The 16,432-nt window shown below is 35.8% G+C and overlaps 1 protein-coding gene across 3 annotated transcripts in view; it reads right to left on the bottom strand.

Moving 5' to 3' along the window:
* Positions 1 to 16,432, bottom strand: part of LOC5571110 (protein yippee-like CG15309) — a 304,844-nt gene that overhangs the window by 78,965 nt on the left and 209,447 nt on the right. The window lies entirely within an intron of this gene.

The following is a 16,432-nucleotide window of genomic DNA, read 5'->3' as shown; positions in this document are numbered from 1 at the left end:
TATTATCGATCACATGGTTGTTAGTTGATTCCAGGTTGCTGCGAAAATATTTTTGTTTTCAAATATTGGTTTCATAAGGCAAATCTATGAATTTTAATCCGATTTTGCGAATTTTAATAAGGGATTTATATGTATTTCGATAGCCCATTTGTCTGAGTATAGAATGCTTATTTTCACCCTTGATTATAGAAAATGAAAAAATAAATACTTCTCCTAATATACTTTTATCTGCCTTTCTCAAGAATATCGTAAAAACAAAGTATAAAAACGGTTTTCGCTGTTTTCGTTGCTATTTTGTGCGATTTTCAAGATCATTTTTAGGTCGATAAATAACCACATTTCTGAAACTATTGAAGAGAGCCAACTTGTGCACTGTCATAGTTTGTATTACATGCAAGAAAAATGTTAAATTTGTCCTTAAAAAGCGCAGTTAAGCAAGTATTTAAAAAAATGATTTGACGGATTTCACGCCAACTCGACACGCGATTGGCAGCACCCCTTCAGAATTCAATGAAACTTTCTGGATGTCAAAAGTATGTGAAACTAAGATACTTTGCATATTTTGTATTTTCAAAATCGATCTAGACTAACATTTGAAAAGGGTCAAAGTTTTTTTTTACTTTTTTTATAAACCCGTATAACTCGATAACGGTAAGACCTACAAAAAAGTGTTGTATGGGGGACTGTCGTGAAATTTCCTGAAGTTTTAGAAAAAAATATTGAAAAAATAAAAAAAACTTTTTCTACACCGAAAAAACAATGATTCAAAACTTTAAAGTCGATTTAAAAAAAAGGCCATTTCAGATTTTGATCATCCTTAAGCAAAAAGTTTCGTAATTAAATTTACTCGTCCATACATTGCAAATTGGGCATATTTTAGGGAAAAAAGTTTTTCTAACAACGAATTTTTTGAGTCCAAAATTATTTTTTTTATGTTTTTTTATTTCGCTTTAAATAGTCTAGTATGCTCATATTTTGAAGTGATAAATGAGTTTTAATCACAAAATAGATTATATTTGTTTTATTAGGAGTAGTTAAAAGAAATAAAACGGAATTATACAGAGTTTTTTTTAATTACAGTCGCCTCTCCACATCTCGATATCGAAGGGACCATCGAGATAGGGAGAGATCGAGACAAAGAACAATTTTTTTATGAATACTAGATTGAAAAACACTCCGTTGCCAAGAAAGTAATACACAAACAGACGTCATGTTGCGCTTCTAATTTGTTTTGAATCCCAAAACTTTGGTCTAGTATCCTTCGATATTGGTCATATCGACATACGGAGAGAAAATTGAGAACGAAAAATCAACAGAAACGCATCGAGATATGGAGATATCGAGATAAGGAGGATATCGAGATATGGAGAGTGAAAATGTATGCAGACTGAAGGGACTTATGAAATCATCGAAATATGGAGAGATATCGAGATGTAGAACATCGAGATGTGGAGAGTCGACTGAAAATACAATTGATCTCGCACCAAACCGCTTATGAGAAAATGAACTCCGTCTAACAATCCGATGGGTTTTTAATGGTTGGAAAGATATCACAATAATATTTTATTTCTTATTTGGTCAAAGCCCTAGCAGCACACGTGTTATAATTGAGGCAGAATAACTCTTATATGACTAGATCTGGTCATATAAGAGTTATTCTGCCTGAAATACAACATGTGTGCTACTCGGGAGCCAATCTTAACAGGTGTCTGGAAAGGGTCAATATTATGCTTATAAAAAAAAATCGTGGTTTTTTTATCATGCATCATTATTTTTATTATTGCTATATATCCTAAAACGTAGTATCTGCACATGAATATTTACATTACTTTTGGGCTTTACTGAATAAATTGAATATTTTTGGTTCATCCTCTGAATTGGTATACCGTTTGGCTGCAATTTGTGTATCACTAATAGGCATAAAACAATGATATTTTTGGGTACCAGGGACAGTTTTAACCTTATCAAACAATTCCATCAATTCCTCTGACATTTTAACATACTGTTCATTAGATATATAACAGAAATTTAATTTGGTGATACAGGTATCAGTTTGTTTCACTGCCCTGTCGAATAGTTCTCGCGGAGTTGCGATTGTGTTTCCATAGTCTTTTGCAAGACTTGCTCTTTTTGCCATTCGCTTGAGAGTGCCACCAATAGCGTCACAGGGGCCTTTGTCGTGGGATGTGGCAAAAAAGTGCCATTCTGCTTCCAATCCATATATTTTCTTGAAATTACATAAGCTGGCAAAATTTTTTTTATTTTTATAATGAGCTGCAGCTCCATCTGACATAAAAATAACTTTTGAGAAATTTATTTTTTGTTTAACAAATTTTATTAATTTTGAAATAAATAGCTGAACTGCTACTATATCATGGGTCAACACTTCTGATATTATAATAAAACTAACGTTTTCCAATTTATTATCTTTTTTATGGTAAATCTCGAATGGGTGTATCGTTGCTTGGGAATTATTCCAGTGATATCTTTGAGCAGCGTTTTGTATGATAAAACTATAATTTTCAGAAAAGTCGCTAATTACCAGTATTTCACCTTGTTTTGAGGAGTTTGTTTTGTTTCGTAGAAAAGAAGACTGTTCCTTGCAAATAAAATCATGAGTTATTAGCTTATCAACTTTCTCCACGAAATACGTAACGAATTCTTCAACAGGCTTTATTATAGTTTCTAAATTACAGCGATCGGTGGTGAGCCATTGCTGAAAAACTACATCTTCTTTGTCGCTTTCCTCTAAAAGCGAGATTAGTTCTCCTGTAATATTTTCTTTGGAATTACACTTTTCACATTCTCGAAAAAAACAATCAGTCGTTCTTACTAAAACATCGCATTACAGTTTTTCACAAATTTTCTGCCTGAGAGAAAATTCCTAAACTGTTAAGCATTAATTTAACATTTTCGTGGTATGTGCACACACATACATTGTGAAACTTTTTGCTTAAGGATGATCAAAATCTGAAATGGCCATTTTTTTAAATCGACTCTTAAGTTTTGAATCATATTTTTTTCAGTGTAGAAAATGTGTTTTTTTTTCAACATTTTTTTCTTAAACGTCAGGAAATTTCACGACAGCCCCCCATACAACACTTTTTTGTAGGTCTTTTGTTTTCGAGTTATACGGGTTTATAAAAAAAAGTAAAAAAAAAACTTTGGGACTTAAAAAATTCGATGTTAGAAAAACTTTTTTCCCTAAAATATGCCCAATTTGCAATGTATGGACGACTTTTAGTAAATTTAATTACGAAACTTTTTTCTTAAGGATGATCAAAATCTGAAATGGCCGTTTTTTTTTAATCGACTTTAAAGTTCTGAATTTTTTTTTTTTTTCAGTGTAGAAAATGTGTTTTTATTTTTTCAATATTTTTCTCTAAAACGTCAGGAAATTTCACGACAGTCCCCCATACAACACTTTTTTGTAGGTCTTACCGTTTTCGAGTTATACGGGTTTATAAAAAAAGTAAAAAAAAACTTTGACCCTTTCCAAATGTTAGTCTAGATCGATTTTGATAAAACAAAGTATGTAAAGTATCTTAGTTTCACATAGTCTTCACACCCAGAAAGTTTCATTGAATTCTGAAGGGGTGCTGCCAATCGCGTGTCGAGTTGGCGTGAAATCCGTCATTTACAAACCCTAGAAGAGCTAAAATGAATAGCTGTTGATACTATTTGGTAGAAAACATGTTTGTTTATCCAATAGAGTGATGCAAATTTTGAAATTTTTGCTCTCCTATGCTTAAACGATTTCTATTATGGTAAATAGCATCTTCTGAAAGTTTGAAATGATTCGGAAGAAATTTGACTGTGCACACGCCATTTGAAGTTTACATGGAGATTACTAAAGAAAACGCCATCCTTTTGTGTTCAACGTTTTATCTTATTTAAGCATAGGGGAGCAAAAAGTTCAAAATTTGCATCAGTCTATTATCCAACCATAATTAAAGAAGAGCATAATTTTTTACCGCTAAAATCACTGTTTTCCTTAACATGGACAAATTACCCCCAGTTCTATGACTTCCTCATCCAGTCCACGAACTGTCTGTCCATTTCCCACACGTATATAGTATTTGTGTATTGGACAGCTTTTAAATAGATTGATGGTGTAATGCGAGGAGAGGGAAACGGTATAATGTCCATTTCTGGTTCTAGCGATTGTTAGAACATACGGATGAGTGTAGAAGGAGTGAAAGATGAAAGAGTGAACGATATCGTTAGATGCAGATTGTATAACTAGGATATATCTAAAATGTAGAAGATCTTAGTTATCCAATCGGAAGAGACCTGGGATTGAATCCATGATCTTCTGCTTACCAAGCAGATGTGGTAGCTCTCAGATCAACAAGCCTCCAAACAAACCCCTCAAACAATGGTAGTCGTTAATTTATTGAACAACTTTACAGAAAACGCCATCTTTCTAAGTGGTCAGGATCCTGAAATATCCGCAAAACAAAAGTACCATGCTCACTAGTGTCGCTTGGTGGCAAAAACACGATGTTTTTGACTTAAATAATTGTAGCCCTTGAGCTACTGATCAGCTTTGATTGCCAAAGATGCCATCTTTCTAAGGGGTCAGACTCCTGAGATGTATGCAAAACACATGTTTCATGCTCACTAGCTTTGCCTAATGACAATATTTTTAATCAACTAGCTAAAACAATGGTTCAGTAGTTATCGCGCTTCATCATGTCACACTCGATTTAAGCACGGTATCCTTTTCAATTACAGTTGAAGCTCGCTATAACGACAACTTTTATAGTGACAAAAGCTCTCTATAGCGACATTTTTCGGTGTCTTGAAAAAAATTTTGATATAATAACTATTCACTATAGTGACAATTCCCTATTACGACGGTCCCTTGCGATGTCGTTATAACAAGCTTCGACTGTATATCACGCAACGGTAATTATATTATTTTTATACATTTTACAGCCGGAAATAATCCTAAAAAACCAATACTTTTCTGTTTGGTGTGTTTTTCATTCGATTCATTCGATTTCTGCTAAGTGATATATCACTATAGTCAAATTATATGGTAAAAAACACTGTTTCATTTTATCGCGTTTCTGTACATCACACCAAATTTTTATAATCCATAACATACTGTAGTCCTCAACTTACTGAACTACTTTGCCGAAGACGCCATCTTTGTAAAAGATCAAGATCTCGATATATCCGTAATACAAAAGTTTTATGCTTACTAGCGTCACCTGGTGGCAAACACTCGATGTTTTTGGCTAAAATAATAGAGTAAAGTGGGGCAAAAGTTCGAGTAAAGTGGGGCAAAAGTTCGAGAGAGTTTCTTTTTAAGATTTCTAGCTAAATTCAAAACAAATCTTATAAATGTCATGGTAGTTCGAATGCTATTCAGGTAAGAGACTTTCACTCCAAATATCATAAAAATCGATTGAGATTTGGAAAAGTTATGGCTATTTGTTGGTTTTCGACGTGAATATTGTAATTTTTGGTTTTGGTAACTTTCGTTGCATGGAACCAATTGAAGATAAAATCTTTTTCAATATTTTATGTAAGGGCGTTTCTAGACCTATCATAAGGTTGCTTTGAGGTGTATTAGTTTTTGCATAAAGGCTTGAAAACAATTTTTGGCCCATAGTGGGGCAAAAGTTCGACCCATATATAAAATTACGGAAAAATTTGCAAATTGCCTAAAATCCACATATTATCTTCAAATTTAGTTAAATTTGTCTGATCGTGTGAAAATTGTCACCAAAATTTTACATTTCCACTTGGTTTTGCGAAAAACTGCTATTTTTAATTATATAACAATTAACTTGGTTTTGGGCGATTTTTTGATGAAAATTTAGAGTGTGTTTTTCGTTGAACTAAAATTTACGGCTGGTGTAAGGCATGCCTGTCATAAAAGGATCGATATTTTGTGTTTTAGCCAGCGAACTTTTGCCCCACACTAGATTTGAACTCTTGCCCCACCGGTGGGGCAAAAGTTCGAATAAGAAATTCAATTTTGAAACTGTTATAACTAAAAATGAGTAAATATTTTGACACATGTTTGTTCAGCAAAATTATAGCCAATATGTTGAAGGTTCACTGTATGGTATTTGTTTTGTTTTAACTGCTATTGTTTTCCTGGAAACTTTGATTATACCACTAAGGTCGAACTTTTGCCCCACCTTACTCTAATAGCCTTTGAGCTACTGAATAACTTTTCCGAAGACGACATCTTTCTAAGTAGTCAAGCTCCTGAGATATTCGCGAAAAAAAAATTTCATGCTCGCTAGCACCGCCTGGTGGAAAAAATTGAAATAAAAAAACTCAATCAGTGATAGTCCTTCAGTTACTGAACAACTATTACGAAAACGCTATCTTTCTAAGTGGACCGGCTCTTGAGATACAGGTCGGACTCGATTATCTGGAGTGTCGATTTTTTTTTCACTCCGGATAATCGAATCCTCCGGATAATCGAATCACTGAAAGAAATATTGAAATCTGCAATAAAATAAATTAACTATTATCTTTTTTGTTGTTTCATTTACAGGAGCATTAGGGGATTTGAGAAGAAAAAATCATTTTTAACCAGCATACACGAAAAACCCCTTTTTTAACCCCCCCCCCCCTTTACCTACACATGTTCAAAACTGCTAAATCATTCATATTGTGTATTGCAATGCATAATTATCTCAAATTTATGAATAAAAATTGGAAAACAAGAATATAAAAAAAAAATTCTAAAATTCCGGATAATCGAGTCACCGGATAATCGAGTCTCCGGATAATCGAGTCCGATCTGTATATGCAAAACAAAAGTTAAAATTTCATGTCTACTAGTGCCACCTGTGGGGCCTTCCTTAGTCGAGTGGTTAGAGTCCGCGGCTACAAAGCACAGTCATGCGGTAGTTGTCAGGGTTCGATTCCCGATCGGTCCAGGATCTTTTCGTAACGGAAATATCCTTGACTTCCCTACCATAGAATATCATTGTAACATAGGCAAAGAAAGCTGTCAGTTAATAACTATGGAAGGTGCTTTTAGAACACAACGCTGAGTAGCCGGCTCTGTCCCAGTGGGAATGTTAATGTCAAGAAGAAGAAGAAGAAGAAAAAGTGCCACTTAGCGGTAAAATTGCCAAATATATGAGGTACCGTCAGGTAGGGACTCCAAGTTTCTAAATTATCTGGATTTAATTATTATGCGACTTTTGTGTACATTTGTTGATTTCACCGCATTATAAAAGGCCATACTACAAACAAAAGCTATTGAGTGTTGTTCTCAGAAGGATTCTGGAGGAATACATTTTCGTTTGGGGGCCTTCCTTAGCCAAGTGGTTAAAGTCCGCGGCTACAAAGCAAAGCCATGCTGAAGGTGTCTGGGTTCGATTCCTGGTCGGTCCAGGATCTTTTCGTAATGTAAATTTTTTTGACTTCCCCGGGCATAAAGTATCATCGTACCTGCCACACGATATGCGAATGCGAAAATGGCAACTTAGGCAAAGAAAGCTCTCAGTTAATAACTCATAAGAAGACTAAGCTGAGAAGCCGGCTCTGTCCCAGTGGGGACGTTAATGCCAAGAAGAAGAACATTTTAGTATGGAGTCAATAGATATCTTTGTTACAAAAAGATAGCACGTAAATCACAAACCTCCTGAAATGCATCAAGGAGTTCTTGTAAAATCTTATGAAAACGCAAGAACTTACGTTATGAACTATTTTAACAGTTTGTTTTTTTTTTTCTTTCAGAGTGTCACCCTAAAAAATATAGAACATTTTTCGGAATCAATTTGCTAATAAAAAGTAGACATTAAATGAATTAATGTTCACTAGGAAGAATTCACTTTGAAAATATGAACAAGTCCCACAATATTATTTGACTAACTTCAAAGAGATTTGGAAAAGTTCTGAAGCCATCCTTCAATATTTTTTGACGAATTTGATAATACTAAAACTCTTTAAGAATATCGTAAAGTATTTTGAAATAAAAAAGTTGCTACAAATCTGTTTGAAAACAAGCAAATAATTTATGAAATAATTTTTTTTTCTTGGAGTAATATAGTTTAAGCAATAAATTTATTCATGCAAAAATATTCAAACAAATTAATCAAAGTCAAAGAGAGAATATATTGCTGGAGTAAAATACTATGGTCGATTTTGTAACATTTTTTCACACCAGGTAAAATTTCTGCCTTTCATCTGAAGAAAACTTGGCCATGTCGAGATTCCTTGAAAGCTAGGCCTTATTTTTCGACAAAAATCACCACTGTGTATTATCTGAAATTTTTTTTTAGTAATTTTGTCTATTTTTACAATTTTTTTCGGACGTTATACGAGTTGAAGTTAATGTATGGATTTCTTTAGTGAATTCTCATAAGGGAAATTATCATCACCGGACACCTAAAACAGGGTTTCCTCCAAAAATATGAAATATTAGAATACAGTGAATATGCTGCTCTATGCTGAAACAGCATTATTTGGATTCTTCACAAACAATGAATTTTAGGAATCAATCTAGGACGCTTTTTGTACAACATTATTTTTTGCAATGGAGATGTCGAAAAATTGTGCTTATCGCATACAACAAGAAACTAGTTCTCCGGAATCAGAACCGTCACGTTGATGCTGTGTAAGACAAGCGAGGTTGTCCCACTATAGTTGTACAATAGGATGCGGTTTATTTTTCAAAAGTTCTCAAAACCAAACAAATTTGATGTTCTACAAAGTTCTCGTATATAATATAATATAATTTATAAATTAAATTTCTCGCGTTTAGTATCATAAGGGCGTAACTGCAGTTTCGAAGTAACCAAGAAAATCGACATTGAAGTTTTGAACAAACAAAAAAATCACGTAATTTTTTGTTTTAAAGTGAATTTATCTGAAAATTTGTACAAATTCTATCACGACATTAGAGTATATGAAGTACACGTAAAATATGCTGGAAAATTAAATAAATTGTGGTAACGCCGGTATGTCGCATTGGAAAAAGTTTCGCCACGAAGCAAAATCATTAGTTTTTGATATATTAACAATGTTTATAACACCAATTAGATAATAACTTTTTTTTTAAATTTGATGCCTACTGGAATCGAACCAGCTTCTCAAGTACGTGCACTTATGACATATTTATAATAAATGAAACAATTTTTTTTACGATAATATCATTTTGGTGTTCCTGTATTGTTAACGGCTCAGATATAAACTCAGGGAAAGTTAGTCAATTGGGTCCTAAAATGTTCAATGAATTCTCGTTTTTATTCAATAATACGAAAGAGCATGTTCTTGCAACTACTTTAGCAAGTTTTCCCGCTCAAATAACGGCTATATCATTTTTTAACTTCAATTTTAAAAATGGTTCCAAATATCAACCTTGACACTTGTGATCTTGTTTGACATTCACTTTTTCGACAAAAATGCCACAGGGCATATAGTTTTAACACTGGGGTTGTTCCTATCTGACATTTCGGAAGGGACACGGAAAACAAAATACAGTGGGATTCCGTTTTTGGCAACAAAGTTTAAATTTTCAGTTGCCAAAAACGGAACCGTGCCAAAATCGGAACCCTTATTTCAATTTTTTTTTTCAACAATTGGTTTTGGAAACATCATTACAATGTTAATACATCATTTTAATGGAATCATAAGGCGTTGAGACTTCGAAAAGGTTCACTTCGAAGCATTTTTTCAAAGGATTATACTATGCTATGAATCTATAGCCCCGTAATGTTAAATCTGGCTAACGTTTTTCTGGTGGCGTTTTTACGCCTCAACGTCTTCAATTATTTTTTAGAAGCTTTAAGTTTAATTTTTGTATAAGAGGGCCTTGTAAAACCAATAATCGCGTAAGTGACCTTTATTCAAGAACTGGACATTTTCCTAAAACTATGAGAGAAAACGAAAAAAAAAATGTTTTCTTATAAATACGTATATATGAATCAAAAGCGCTGGGTATTGCAAAGTGGCATTAGCTTTTTTCTTATTGTATGAACATTTAAAATCAGTTTAACTTTGGAGATGAACTAGCCCAGGGCTAAAAATCTCGTTAATGAAGATAGAAAAAGAAAAAAAAAACTCTGGACTTTAACGTAAAATTTGAAAAATTCGGGCGGTTTAGAATAGCTTCTTCAACTTATGTTTCTGATAATGAATGGTTGACTGCAATCAAAAGGGCAAATATAAACATGATATGATGCATAAACGTGACTCGTGATTTGTAGAATTTAGTTTTTACTTGAAATAATTTTAAATTGAGCTTGATATATGTTTGGCACCTACCTTACGAAAACAACTGAAATTCACAGGATCCTGTTATGAAACCTCAAGAAACTTAAAGGAATCTTCAAGTTCTCATAAGAGATCTACAGAAAAAAACGCTTGAGCTCTAAAGCATCTTGCCAAGCACCCGTAGGATCTCGCATAGAGTTCTCAGAATCTTGCTAAGGATTTTGCTAGGAGTAAACATCTTGGAATTCCGCTGCGATGTTGCTGAAAATTCTCAAGTCTCCGATGAAAAAAACATTTAAAGTTTATTATTATTAGGCTACCACTAGCGCACCTCAAATTCCTCTGGGAACCTTTTCAACTCCCCAAGCTTTTGACATAAATTTTAAAAATACTACGGACGCCCTAGAGTTTATTAGGAATTACCAGATTTTGAATAAATTCTTGGATCCCTCAAGAAGCCCTCAGTGTCCACTTGGAATCTGTAGATATCCTCATGATTTCGATAAAATTTCTGAAAAGTCCCACAAGAACCAAGAATTCCTTAAGGATTCTCCAGGGTACAGTTAGGGAACTTATAAACTCAGCTCGTAAGGAACATTTTGATGTTGTTGAGACCCGTATCCTTGATTAACAATCTTGTAGAGAATTCTGGATCATGCTTAACAAATCTAACGCGTTACAGAGCCTATAGAAAAGAGGGAACGTAGCTTTAAATAGTTGACGCAGAAAGATCAATATACACTCCAATACCACCGTAGTTATCGCACGCTACAATGATATAATTGAGAATAAATTGTAGTTTGGACCGTACTCGCATTTGTCATGTTATTTAATGAAATTTATTAAAAGTTATGATACCTGACCAATGACCATTCTGAAGTAAATAAGCGCGTACCCGAGTCCTTAGTAGTTGGTGAGATTATTTTCCCAAATCGACGAAAATGGAGCTCTGGAATGTAATTGGTGTGGAGTTGACATGCTATTCAAATGACTAAAGCAACAGACACGATAATATTTACAAAAAATTACAAATTTTAATGGTATTGAAAAATGTTGCCAAAAACGGATCCATTTTGTTGCCAAAATCGGGGGGTGCCAAAATCGGAGCATGCCAACAACGGAGCATGCCAAAAACGGAATCCCACTGTATACCCAAAATTCAAGTTTAAACCAAGGGGTGTGACAAAATCTCAAAAATCATAAAAAAAATGTTTTTTGTACTTAAACCAATGAAAATCATTTAAAAATTGAGTAAACATGTGTTTCTGCCCTAAACTTAAGCGTTTGGTTATAAAATTGAGACAGGGGTTTAGGACCCTATTTTCAACTTGAATTTGATCGAATTATATTGCACACTGGTTCCAGATCGTCCTTTTCTGTTCCTACAACATTGCCTGTGCGGGAATCTGCTGTTCTGTGTCCAATGATGGTAACACAAATTTACTGAAAAATGTTTGGATTGTTATTTTAAAACTGCAAATCTTCACCATTTTTTCAGGAGTAAACTATACTACATCCTTGAATGCATCGAACTTAAACAACTGCGCCATATCGTGTGTAAAATGAAGAAAAAATACGGAGCAGCAAATATTTTCTGTTAGCCATATTGTAAACACGGAACAGTATCACAGTTGGCGTAACTTCAACAGAAGATGACCAGAAAAGTTACGCCTGTAGTAACTGTAGTAATCTAGGCGATAATTAAAAATAATAATAATAATAAATGTTTATGCTAGACAAAAGTTTCTTTGTTTAATATTGCAAATATTGTTTTGATAAATTTCATAAAGTCAAAGTGTCTTGACCTAGAAATATAAATAATTTATTATTGTTCATCTTGCACATTGAACATTTATTTTTTTAAAGTGTATTCCACGAGAACTTTCTGAAGGGGAAAACAGAAAGAGAGAAAACGCAAAGATGAAACGCCAAGTTCGAATTGGATGCCGGTTGGGAGAGGTAAAAGGAGAAAGGAATGAAGCGCGGCATTCTGTGAACGATTTTAAACGCGAAGGTTCGGGTATTTTGCAGCTCCGAAAAATTATTGAAAAATACATAAATTTGTGTAATTTTCTCGATTACGGTTGAGAATACGACATGGCGTGGTCATGGTCGCCAGGTGAGTAAAGAGAAAAGATTGCATTTCAACTACAAATGGGTGAAAGTTGACCGGATTTTTTTTTTCCCAAGAACCCAAGAAAAAAAAAATGGCGAGATGGCCTAGTGGAGTGGTGACAAAAGAAAAAAAAAGTATGGAGCGTGATGTTCTCTGTACCAGATGATAAGTCTCATTTTTTTTTAAGTGAAATGAACGAGACGAAATGGAATAATTTTTTCTCCACATAACAAAAAAAAAAAAGTATAGAGCGTGATGATCTCTGTACCAGATGATAAACCTTGTTTTTTTTATGTGAATGCACGGAAAAAATGAGAATCTGAAAAAAAACAAAAAAAAATGGTATTGATTTTATTTTTTCAAAAAAAAAAAAGCATAGAGCGTGATGATCTCTATACCAGATGATAAACCATGTTTTTTTGAGTGATGGGCGAAATTTTTCTTCTAAAAAAAAATAGAGCGTGATGATCTCTGTACCGAATGATAAACCATGATTTTTTTAAAGTGCAATGGACGAGTTAATTCTACCTTCATAGGAAAAAGAAAAAAATGAATATCGAGTATTTGAAGAGCCAGGTTTCTAAAAAGAGAAGAAAAACACGAATCGGTTCCTTTTTTCACCATAGTACTAGTATGGAACGTGATGTTATCTATACTTAATGACAAACAATGAAATATAAGGCTAAAAGTTATTACAATTTTATGATTAATAAGAATGATATGGTGCTCTATATAACAAGAAGGACTGCAAATGCTTTGTGAATTCAAACAGTGTTTGTGTTCGATTTCAGGAAAATATGTGAGAGCAAGATCACGGAAGAAGAGGTGTCGTCCGAACTGTCCAAACAACTGGCGGAAGAAAGATCCATCAGAACCCAATTGGCTAATGAACTTGAGCAGTCTCGCAAAGAAAATGAGGAGCTAAGAGCAGGTCTTAATGCGCAGGATGCGGGAAGTAATCCAGATCACCACAATCTTGACTTCGATGTGCCAAACAGGTTCAGTAGTACTCGACACATGGCATTCGCTCCCGGTGCGTTCCGAAGTCTTGAAGAATCTCGTTTTTTATCATCGATGAACCAACTGTCGGTAGCGTCGATCAATGTACCAGAATGCAAGGCTGCCGAAAACGACCAAATCCATCGTCAGACCTTCGAACAGTGGAAAGACTTGCTAATTGATTCTATGAAATTGGCTGGTATTGAGGAAGAGGCAACAATGTACACGATCTTCAAGGTCAAGGCTGGAACAGGTTTGCTTGAAATCTACAGGAATACCAAATCGCAAGGAGATGCGCCAGATGAAAAATCAGCTCCATTTTCAAACGCCATGCATCGTCTGAAGACCTATTTTGGCTCTGGGTCTGATGTCATGTTGATGAGACGTCGGCTGGCACTAATGGTTCAAAAATGTGAGGAATCTGATCTGAATTTCATCATAAGGGTTGGTTCAACAGCTCGCCTGTGTGAATATGATCCAGATAAAGAATTCGAGGAAGTTGTGGCTACAGTCGCCGAACACGCTAGGAATCGAGACGTACGGACTACTGCTTTGAAGATGCTTAGTCGCAAGGGAAACTTCGCAGACTTGGTTGACAAAGTTCGCGAACTGGAAGCAATAAGACTCAATGAAGAATATGTTATGCAGAAACATGAAAAGCAGATTGAAAATCCAAGTCACGCATTGATTGCTCCGGTAAGATCGCCGTACAGCTGGGTACCAAATCGTCCTATTCGTGGGAATGCTATTGCTCGTGGGTATCCGAGTCGCCGAGGCACCTGGCGGGGTCTAAGAGGCAGGCAATCAATCCCAAGGAATCAGTATCAACCACAAACATTGTCTGCACCAGGAGAAACGTGCTGGCGTTGCAACGGTTTTTATCACTCGGCAAATGTGTGCAATGCTCGAGATAAAACTTGCAACAGATGCGGTGTTGTGGGGCACATTGTAAGGGCGTGCACCGCAAGCGCATATAAGCGTACTGCTCAGATGGGAATGGAAGCAGCTCCGGCCAAAATTGCCGCTGTTGAGAAGTTCGAAGAAGTTTCAGCTGGCGAAGACTCGGTAAGTGTCGCTACGGAAAATTAATCGGGCATTGAATTTTGAAAGGAAGCATTAAATTACCTTTTGTTATATGATTTTCATGACTTCAATAAATGAATTAATGTGAAACAATCATTATTTTGAAATTTACTATGCAGGAATCGATTCCCAACAACAGAGTGGTAATTCACAGTAGTCCTTGTGATCCCCTTGTAAGCGATCTTGAGTTAATGATGCCGCCCAAACAACAACCAGATTCTTCATCTCTTGTCGCAACACTTCAGGCTGTACTTCCGGAAAAGGATTCAAAACATGTTGAAATGGACGCTATAAGTGTAAATACTGTAAGTATTGGTATACTGTTGATCAATGTATGGTTCTAAACTTATTCACCTCATGTTACGCTAGCTTAATCGATCAATGCCAAACAAACCACCTGGCACGAGCTCCCATGTGTATAATGTTACAACAGATGATGGAGTTATAGTTGGAGTTGTGGCTGGATTGCGCTGTTCATTCTTGATCGATTCTGGAGCACAGGTCAACACATTTACTGAAGATTTGTTTCAAGAACTGATTTCTAATCCTAAGCATAGAGATGAAGTGTTCGAGGTAAAATATCAGACCGACAGACCACTGAAGGCGTACGCAACCGTCGGCGAAATCAAGGTAGTTGCTACGTTCCTCGCATACCTTTTTATTTCGGATGATAGGCCACTTCTGCTGGAGAAATTCTATGTGGTCAGCGAAGTACGTGCTCTGCTAGGTAGATCAACTGCATCTCGATACAGTATTCTAATGCTTGGTCTAAAGGTTCCTGTACAATCACAGCGTTTTGGATCGCATATATCCTTGATTGCAGGTGAAATTGCAATGATAGCCACAAACGAAAGTTTCCCCAAATTCAATTTGCCGCCGGTTAAGATCCATTACGATAGATCTAAGCCGCCTTGTCGAAACATTTTCCTCAATATTCCATTGGCCGTGAGACCGTTGGTCGAGAAAAGAATCCAAGAGCTGATAAATGCGAATATAATTGAGCCAGTAGTCGAGGGGATGGATACTTCGCTTTGTTCCTCCATGTTGGTGGTACCTAAGGGGAAAAATGACATAAGGCTGGTTATTGATCTAAGAGGCCCTAACCGCTACATATTCAGGACACCATTTTCAATGCCAACTTTGGAGCAGATCTTGGCAGAACTAGACGGCGCCACCTGGTTCTCGACTATTGACATAGCCAACGCGTTTTTCCACATCGAATTGGATGAAGAATCCAGGCATTTGACCAACTTCTTTACCGAATTCGGAATGTTTAGATGTGTTCGACTTCCATTTGGGCTCTGCAATGCACCGGATTTATTCCAAGAGACCCTGCAAAGGAAGATATTGGGAGGATGTAAAGGCTGCAAAAATTATCAAGATGATATTCTTGTCTTTGGATCGAGTAAAGAAGAGCATGACCAAAATTTGGCCGCAGTCTTGGCGTGCCTGGCCAATCACAATGTTAAGCTTAATGAAAGCAAATGTGTTTTTGGCAGCCAGATCGTTGGATTTCTGGGTTTCACCTTGACGCCACAAGGTTGGATGATAGAGGAAGAGAAACTTTCAGCGGTCAAACATTTCCGAACCCCAGCCAGCTGCTCCGAGGTCAAAAGCTTTCTCGGATTGGTTACGTTTGTGGACAAATCCATTATACATCGAGCAACCAAAACGGAATATTTGCGAGCACTTGCGGTTTCGGAAAGGTTTTATTGGAACAAAAATGAAGAAAGAGAATTTTGTTACCTTAGGGATGAAGCGTTGAAGACGATCAGGCGTTTGGGGTATTACAATCCGTCCGATCAAATTGAGTTGTTTGTCGATGCGTCTCCAACTGGCCTTGGTGCTGTGCTAGTGCAATATAACAATGCTGATCAGCCTCGAATCATTGCCTGCGCGTCGAAAGTACTGACTCCCACTGAGCAACGCTATCCTCAAACACAAAAAGAAGCTCTTGCTGTGGTTTGGGGAGTGGAACGATTCACTTATTATCTGTTAACCACATCGTTTGTCGTTCGAACGGATGCGGAGGCCAAC

Source organism: Aedes aegypti, chromosome 3 (genome assembly GCF_002204515.2).
Source record: "Aedes aegypti strain LVP_AGWG chromosome 3, AaegL5.0 Primary Assembly, whole genome shotgun sequence".
NCBI lineage: Eukaryota > Metazoa > Arthropoda > Insecta > Diptera > Culicidae > Aedes > Aedes aegypti.
Note: the sequence above shows the minus strand (reverse complement) of the source record. Positions and strands in the feature narration are given on the sequence as shown.